The 9,376-nt window shown below is 31.4% G+C and overlaps 1 non-coding gene across 1 annotated transcript; it reads left to right on the top strand.

The window, feature by feature from the left end:
• Positions 1-458: 458 nt before the first annotated feature.
• LOC123689674 lies at positions 459-574 on the top strand. Its single transcript, XR_006750586.1, has one exon. It is a non-coding gene; the product is annotated as a U5 spliceosomal RNA (small nuclear RNA).
• The last annotated feature ends 8,802 nt before the right edge of the window (positions 575-9,376 follow it).

Raw genomic sequence — 9,376 nt, 5'->3', positions numbered from 1 at the left:
TACAGACTAGACGGACTATTGACTAGATTCACAAATAGTATTATGATTCTAATGAACCAAAAAAATTATTTACACTTTTATTAGGAAAACTTATTTAACAAATATTTTAATTTCTTTATGATATGTTTCTATTTAGTGCTTATCTATTCATGAAACTTTAAAGGCGCCTGTAAAAAAGTAAAAGCAAATATTGGGAAAATCGGTATTAGGTACTTATTTAATTAGGCAGTTTATGAAATGTATTTTATAGTAATCATTATATATGAGGATGAGTTCACAATCACGTTGCCTTTAGTACACATTTTAAGCAAATTAAGTTAAGCTGGCAACAAGAATTATACAGTTTGTGGTTAAAATATACGACACTAGATGGCACCACTATACATCATGGTAATTCGTAATCGCGCCAGCGAAATACCGGACGACGAGTATAATATCTAACTGCGATGTTGCTTTCGTTACTCTGGTTTCCCTTCAAAACGTATAAATCTTTCGCCTTTTACTAAAGATTTCCGTGGAGGGGAACACTCAAATGAGTCTAACTCAATTTTTGACGCTCTACCTAGGTAGAGCTTATAAATACTATGAACTGTAACCATAATAACTTTCGGGTTTTGTGATTTGTCCTATCAATTCTCAAGAAATAATCATGTAGTATGTAATATATATTATGTAATAATATTTCTTAATATCAAGTAGTATTAAATTTCAATTTCTAAGCTAAATATGATATTTTTGTGGTTAAATCATAAATGATTTATCAACTAGTACTAATTATACGTAAGTAAGTACTATTAGTACTTTGTAACACGTTTCATGTTTCAAATTTTAATTACATATTTAACAGTAAAGAAATATATGAAAGACCTCTTTTTGTTAAATATTAAGTTAGTTATAGTTAATTCTCAATACATTTAACTTTGACTTTTTTAAACCTATTAAAAATTTATATTAAATTTGAATCGTATAATTAAAACATCAAATTTTTCACCAATTCACTACACTGAGTAATAATTACACACACAGTAGGAAATTTTATACCGTTTGGCGTATCAAGGCTTATAATCGCTTCGCTTGTGAAAATGACCAACGCATTAGGTGTTTAGCGTCCCGGTAATACGCCTGGGAACACCCTCTAGCCCGCAGGTGCGACTGCACTAGACTCTCTAGCTATGACACTTTTATTTACAAAAAGATTTTTCATTTTATTCTATTATGAAGCGTTTCTTTGATTTACGTGTTGGTAAGAAAATGGCTGGGTAATAAAATTCTTCATACTGAAATATTGTTATAACGAAACACATTCATATTGCTCAGAAAATTTAATTTTACCTTTGAAAATTGTTAAACATGTAGGGCGGATACATAGTCTATTACATTATGGTTTTGCTTTGTTGACTAGAGGTTAGAGAGAGAGAGTTAATCTTTTGAGTTTGATAAAATACTCTGTTAAGCATACAAATTTTAACTGTACACATTTCAGTCTGTTTCCCTATACGAAAATGGCTTCCCTTTATTATACAGTAAGAGATAATTAAATAAACGTGATTTTATTATGTTTACATAAAAAATCTTATTTAATTATCTTTGCATAAAAATATCTTTCTTTAATTTAGAAACACGATACATAATCGTCGCCATCAATTCAGTTTTCAATTACTCCAAAACTAGGTGTCCAAATATAAGATAATATCCCGGCGTTCAGGGATTAAATTAACATAGCTCTGCTTGTTGTAAACTTTTTTCCACGATACATACATTTTTATCACAAAATGAAAAAAGGTTTTATTTGTATCAATTCATTACTACGGAATGTCATTTTTTAAATATCGAATAATCGACAACAAAATGTAAAGATTTATATACTAGCATAGGGTAGGGTGATCCAACACGTACCTCTCACAGAAAAATTCTAGAAAAAATATCAAATACGTTAGTAAAAAGAGTAGCACTAGAGGAGACGCGGGTCCTGTCGGCTGGTGGTGTCTGACTTTCCGATAAATATCATGAGGAACAGACTACCAGACATAGCTAAGTAAATAAAGTTTAAAAAATTATTAAACTACAATATTACACAATTAATACAGTTTCAAACCATTTAGTAGGAAATATCGTCTTATCATATTGCTAGTCATTATAATTGCACATTCCTAGAAATATCTCGAATTCAATACAATATTCCGACACCCGATTCAAGCAACTAATGCGAGCGCGTATTTGCTGATTGGGTTGGTCCTTATTGAATATAGCATTTATACTACATCTACAAAGAAAAGTTTTATTGTGTGTGTGACTTGATATTTATTTATATGATATTGATTGAGGCTACGGCAAAACAATCTGATAAGTCTACTCTCATGACTGATTATCGATGTTGGTAATTAAAATGATTGTCTTTGGTTGAATATTTCAGTGTTACTTGTAATTATTTCATTGCTCATGCAATTTTTGTATTTTAACCTTAGTATTTATTTTTATAGTAGGTATTTGTCGTGGGGTTTCACGGAGATCACTTGTAAGCGTAAGACCGCCCGTTTTTTTAATATTTATAATATATATGTTATTTTATTTTATTGGTAATGTAACGAAGCTTCTAAAAATAAATACCTGAACCAATCAATAAAAAGTTACAAGCAATCTCAGACTGAGACGCTACCTAATAGTCGCCAGTGTCTTGTTATTCGTGCACACAATGACGAGAACAAAGACCGAGTGTTAGGAATATAATCGGAATTAATGAAATCGACGCTAGAACGTCCTATATAAGACCTCATAAGTGTCAAATTAGTGCCCTCACTCTGACCAATTTTTTTTAAATACACCCAGACTTAAGAATTTAATACCCGTTCGAGTTCCTATAGTAGCATTTGTTCCACCGGGAATAGATGGAAACAACGATTTGTCTTCATTTGTACGTTCTAAATCGTGTCGTGGATGCCAGTAATTGATTGAATGTCGATTGAATACACTGTAAAACACTTTGTTCATATCACCTAGATCTGCATGAATCGATCATTAGGCTCAGGCATATAACGAGTAGGTTTACTACGCCAAATATATTCTTAAAGAGATTTACTATTATTATATTATATTTACTATTCAAGCGAATTTATGTCAAACTAATTGCGTTTCAACCCTTATATATATCCTTTAATAATTGTTTAAGAAATAATATTGAAGTGGATAAGTGTTCTGAATGTCTGAATGTCACTGTCAGTTAGTATTTACAGGGAAAGAGGAACCAAAGAGTTACGAATTAAGGAGTTCATCAACGAATCGGGATGACAAGAAAGTTTATGTCGACTGTTAACATATGGAAAGTCAGATATCTCGGATACATTTTGCGTCATCATCAATACGACTTCATACAGCTTATATTGATGGGCAAGGCAAAAGACGGACTGGTAGTCGGAAGAAGTCGTGGTTACATACTGAATGGATCGGCATCATATTCGCCGAGAAACTGTTTAAACCAGTGCAAAATACTACTACAAAGTACTATACAATATACTACTACAATTACAATTCAAGTTATAAACGTTGTAGAAGGTTTTTAGGCCAAAATCTTCACCGGAATACATTCTAAATTAAAATACTGCGTCACCCACTTACGGAATAATTTAGTAAACCAAAATATGTACAAAAAGTTCTAGTAACGCGTCATATTCAGGCTTAAAATTACGCGTCACCCAAAGTGAAGCTCTTTTTTATTTTTAGACTTCCACATCAATGCTGCTAATTAGTGTTCACTACATTCACATCGTTCATCATATGTTGCAGCAATATTCCGTTTCCGCTACCGGTTTTTAACAAAACATAGTATGTCTCATGTTTTTCACTGAGACAAGCTTTTGCTTATTATTATTGCTTAAATGCACTTGGAATTAATGTACTAAATTCAGATGGATGTTAAAGAAGATAATCTGTAGTCCAGTAAAATAAAGACATTAAGTTCAATTGTGTTACGGTCCATAAAATTAGAATAACTTAAACTCTTGAAAGTCATGACACAGTATAAAAGATGTTAAACTGTATGTTCATACAAGTAAGAACCCATACCAAAGCTAACCATTGTCATGATGGCTAGAATATTCTAGCATGAAGGCAGGAGTGTGGCGTATGATGGCGTTAAGCGGAGCGGGGCGAGAAAAATGAGCTGCAAGCCTTAATGCCACTAGTTAAAGTGAGATTAAGACTCAATATTTAACGCATAGTAATACTGCACGTCAAAACAGTATTTAATATGTAATAGTATGTAATACGTAAAAACTGAAGGAATCGAAGCCAACGAATTCCCTAAACGGAAGTGTTTAGAGTTCCGGGTTGTTGTGGAAATTACCTTTTTTATTGATAATTATATTGAGAAACCGTCTGCTTAGACATTAATTATTTATACGCCTACTTTATTGCTTGAATGTTTTAACTGTTTTCCTAATCCTAAGTGTATAATAAAATTTGATCTTTTTAGGTATCTGGAAAAATATAATGAAATTAACTTGTATATCGTGTATCAAAGAATTCAATTTATTGAATCGATACTCTTTCAGAGTTTGAAGTCATTCTAATTCCGGATGGGTTACAAATAGGTCACAGTGTCGAGACCTGGTGTTAAGCCCTCATTAAAACTTGGCCGAACAAATTGATGAAACTTCAAGTAAATACGGATCTTTTACGAGATACACTTTCGACTTTACGTTAACGAATTCAACGAGTTTATTCCGTATAAAATATTGAATATTAATATAACAGTTTAGAACCAAAATATTTATAATGTTAATCTAAATAAACTTGCATGTTTCTTTATTATATACAAGATCGCATTCACAGCCATCGCGGTTGGAAAAAGCAGTTAGTTTGAAGTTTGACAGAAGTAAAAGTCATTGTGATTGAAATCAATATTGTTTAATTGTGAGGTTATTGTAAAAAGCTTTAGAAGGGATTGATAATTTTAAAAATAGTCTATGAATGTCGTTTTTTTCTATTTTCAGGTAGGATATTGTTATTTAAGTTAAAGATAATGTAATTAGTATAGTGTTTAAGTACTCAAATAATAATCTTTGTTTTCAGAGCAACATAATTGTTTATTTGAATTTTTATCAATTCCATATAAAATAAAATAAACAAATAAATAATCTTATATTAATATTATTCATTTAAATAAAGTCTTCTGTCGTCTGTATAAGCGAAATCTCAAACTGTACCTATCTATTCATAGTGGAAAGGGTTTTGGTGAATAAATCATTAGGTATGGTTACAAAAAATTATTGATAAGTTTACGCTGCGTATGGAAATCTTAATTACAAAAACGTTATGATCAGAAATGCCTATAGAGATGTTTCAGACGAATTCTGACGACTGGAATTTTTTTTTCGTTTTTTTTTGTGTAACAGTGGGAAAACGAGCGAGAGAAAGCGAAGTGATACCGATGTCCAGTGTTACCACCGACCATAGACATTCATATTGTCTGAGTGCTCGCAAACCTATTTCTTCGTTCTTTCTTCTTCTCGTTTCTTCCTTTTAAGAATTGGTACGCTCTTTTCTTGAAAGACTTTAAGTCGAATTAGTTCGAAAATGCATCGGTGGGAAGCTGGCCACATAGTTGTAGTGAGCGGGAAAAACGCAGAGTTAGTAGTAAATCCAGCTCATACGGAAAGTGCTTCACGTCAATGCTTCATGATGCTGAGGAGTCTTCCGCTTATGCAAATGAAAGATTGCAAAAAGGTTCGACATAAGCAACGCTACCATCGAATAAACAAGTAATAATAATAATAATCTTTATTTCTTCAAGTACAATCAGGTCATTGTCAAAATATACAATAGAAGAAAAAAGTAATTTGTAAAAGATTGGGGTAAAAATCAAAATAGTATTAATGCATAAAACACAATCTCTATAGTGTTAAGTTTTTACGTAAAAACAATAAAAATTTAATATGACAATAAAATAGATTGGAAATCCAGCGAATTCGAACTAAAAACGTATACAGTTCATAGTTATTTCTGAATTTTAAGTAAGTTCTTACCATAACCATATCATTAAGTACCGTATTTGTTTATATTAACGTTTAATATCAATAAAATAACACTTAATGGACTCATTTGGTTCGAATCACCGCTTGCAGTTTGGCAGAATTGTTTTATTTAAGGCGCAGAATTACTTTAATTTTTGCCAATATTGAAATTATTTAAACTTACGTTTTTTATATCTTGTGTACTTTCAGTTTTAATATCTGGAATACTAGTCATTTACATTTATATATTACAAGCAATGCCCCGCGGTTTCACTCGCGTAGGTACCGATAAGGAAAGTCTACTGAAGTCTATAGGAAAGACTATACATATATATTTGTTATCGCATAGTTTTATTTGATTTAGTTTTTAATTACTTAATATCAGATAAGGAAGAGTTTACAACGAATATATCTTTGATACAATTTTAAATTCGCAACATCATTTAGGTAGAATGCCTGACATTAGTAAAAAATTCTTTACAGGTATTGACAAAATTCTTCATTTATCATATAATTTAATTTTATCTAAACATTTGTACGTTTGTACTAGCTAGCTAATTTTCCTATTACGAGAATAAGCTTGGCATAGAATGTACTGACCTCTTCACAAGTTGCATTGTATTGGACGAGTGTACTCAACGTAAGTACTATTTGATTAATTACTGTCTTAGAAAAATGTCTTTTTATATGATGAAAGGATTGTGGACAAGAAGGATTGAAGACAAGCCTATGAGGATATGAGGTTTTGCTTGCACCTGGAATTATTATGAATTTTTAACAGTTTAATATATTATTTATTCTTGTTATTTTTATATAATTTTATGACTTGTGTAGTTAATATTTTATTGTCTTTGAGTAGTTATTACTCTAACAACATGTAAAACAACGTAAGGTTTAACATAAAATCTTAATTAAAGTTAATAAAATTTACGTTTAATAACGAAATAAATTTGTCTTAGTATAAATTAAATAAGCAGCCATCTTGTTAAAACGTACTTACACGGTTTGAAGGGGCTAAAACTTGAAGGTAACAGATTTAAATCTCCCATAACAGTAACGAGTGTCTCCTTAACAAAGTTGGATAATATCAGAACTAGTTCGCATTCGGCGATAACCGTTTATAGCTTCATTAAAACTTCCTACACTTGTTTAAGTTTTGTTGAGAGTCGAGATTGCACCAAATTTCATACGTTTCCTCAATGCTGAAACCTAATTGTTTCACTATAGAAAAAAGATTAGTTTAATCGAGTATAATGTTTGTTGTTTATTGCAACTAAGCAGTTGTAACATACGGACTGTACGTTTAATATTACGTATAGTTATTTTATAAAAAAAAAACCATTTATTAGAAACACCTGAATGTGAACACAAAACCGTTTATTTTTCGCAAAATTTACTTTGAGAACATTAAGTCGCATTATCTCTAACAAAAAATATAATATTTTAGCGGAGTGGTCGAATAAATATGACTAAATAAGCATATAATAATTATAATATTTAGTCTCATTTACCTGTTCCTTGAAACATTCATACATCGTTACAAAAGATACACTCAAAATACATAAACAATCTAAATAAATAAATCAGTGGCGCTACAACCTTTTTAGGTCTTGGCTTCAGATTTCTGAATCTGTTTCATGATCATTTTATTTAATCTAATAGGCGAGTAGGTGATCAGCCTCTGCCTGACACACGCCGTCGACTTGTTGGGTCTAAGACATGTCAGTTTCCTCACGATGTTTTGCTTCACCGTTTGAGTAAATGTTAAATACATAAATAATATAATAATAATCTATAAATATTATTTTATCCGACTACCTCTTATGTATCTGTAATCAATAAATAATTATGTATCTTTAAACACCTCTTATAGAGTTTAGGCTTACTCCAACTGCCGCAATGACTGATGCATTTTTCTGCCAATCTCCTCTAACTTCTTTAAGCTTGTCAGCTATGTCTTCGGTTAAGGTGTCATCGGTTTCTTTTCCCTTTCCACCTTGTTAGTTAGATAAGCAAATAATCTAAAATTACCTGATATTTGATGGAAATAATACGAGTTCGGAAAGTTTGTTTTGAAAATATCTAACGTGAAAGTTAATACATTAAACATTAACAAAGCGAGTGAGACTAGCGTGCCAACGCCGGATAAGTTTTAATGAACCGGTAACGACTTGAACCGTACATCCGGGTCTAGTACTCACTACAGAATTCAAACAGTATCGGGTTGCGTGTCTTCTATAGATATAATAAATAAAATACACGTATAATAATAAATAGTACCCGTGGCCCTAGTACTGGTGATTTCCTCAACGAATAATCGCAATACAGCAAGGAAATACCAGCATTAAAGGTACACTGCCACAGAGACCAAACTATAGTACTATATATGTATACTCGTGAACGGGTGCTTCTTATGATGACTGGTCGTACTTGAATTCGTGTATGCGGTGATATTAGTTATTTCTATGTATTTGCGTGTTGTTCCCATGAGAATGTAAGTGCGTGCTCCTATGCCTCCTGCTGATAGAGGACAAATCTTTATTATTTATTTATTTTATTATTATTTACTACATAATGTCATGTGAAACATGGTGTAATGGTTGCAACTCCTTACAAATGTTGTGTTAGAAAATAAAACTTGGCGATTAAAAAGAGCGGCGGAGAGTTTATTGCCAGTTCTTCTCTTCCGTTCTACGCCCTTGATTTGAGAACTGGCAGTAAATGTACAAATAGAAGCATTCAATGTTTATTTCTTTTTGACTTTCATAAGTGTACATTGTTACCTTACCTACTTTGTTTTGATTTTCTATTTATTTATTTGTATTATTATTACAACGTAGGTTAAGAATATTGTAAATACTGTTCATTTGTGTGTTAGAATTAAATGTGTATCTTGCCTCCTTTAACTAAGAATTCTAACCGCTGACGGTGATGGCTTATGCCAATTTCGGGACTACAGAATAGAAAATTTTGCTGATTCACCTCCTCAAGTAAGTTCCAAATTATTTGAGGAAGTCAATCAGCAACATCCAAGAAGGTAATCGGATACGAGGGTAAAATGCTTCATGTGACGAGGCGTTGATAGCAGTCTTCTAAAGTTTGAAGTTTCATAACCTATGATGAGCTACAATTTGATTTGTAATTATTATGTGAATATACCAGAATGTGTGAGGTTATATTTTGTGTACGGTTACTGTTAAAGCCTAGTAGATTATAATTTACTTATACATAATTACGTAATTATTAAATTACCTTTGTCTTAAATAAATATTTTAAGAAATTCTAAACTCAATTGTTTGTATCAATTTACGCGAGTTTTGAAAGGTTATTTTGCATAAGATGCTTTGTATTTTTGATAATAATTATTA

This window comes from Pieris rapae, chromosome 13 (genome assembly GCF_905147795.1).
Source record: "Pieris rapae chromosome 13, ilPieRapa1.1, whole genome shotgun sequence".
Lineage (NCBI taxonomy): Eukaryota > Metazoa > Arthropoda > Insecta > Lepidoptera > Pieridae > Pieris > Pieris rapae.
Note: the sequence above shows the minus strand (reverse complement) of the source record. Positions and strands in the feature narration are given on the sequence as shown.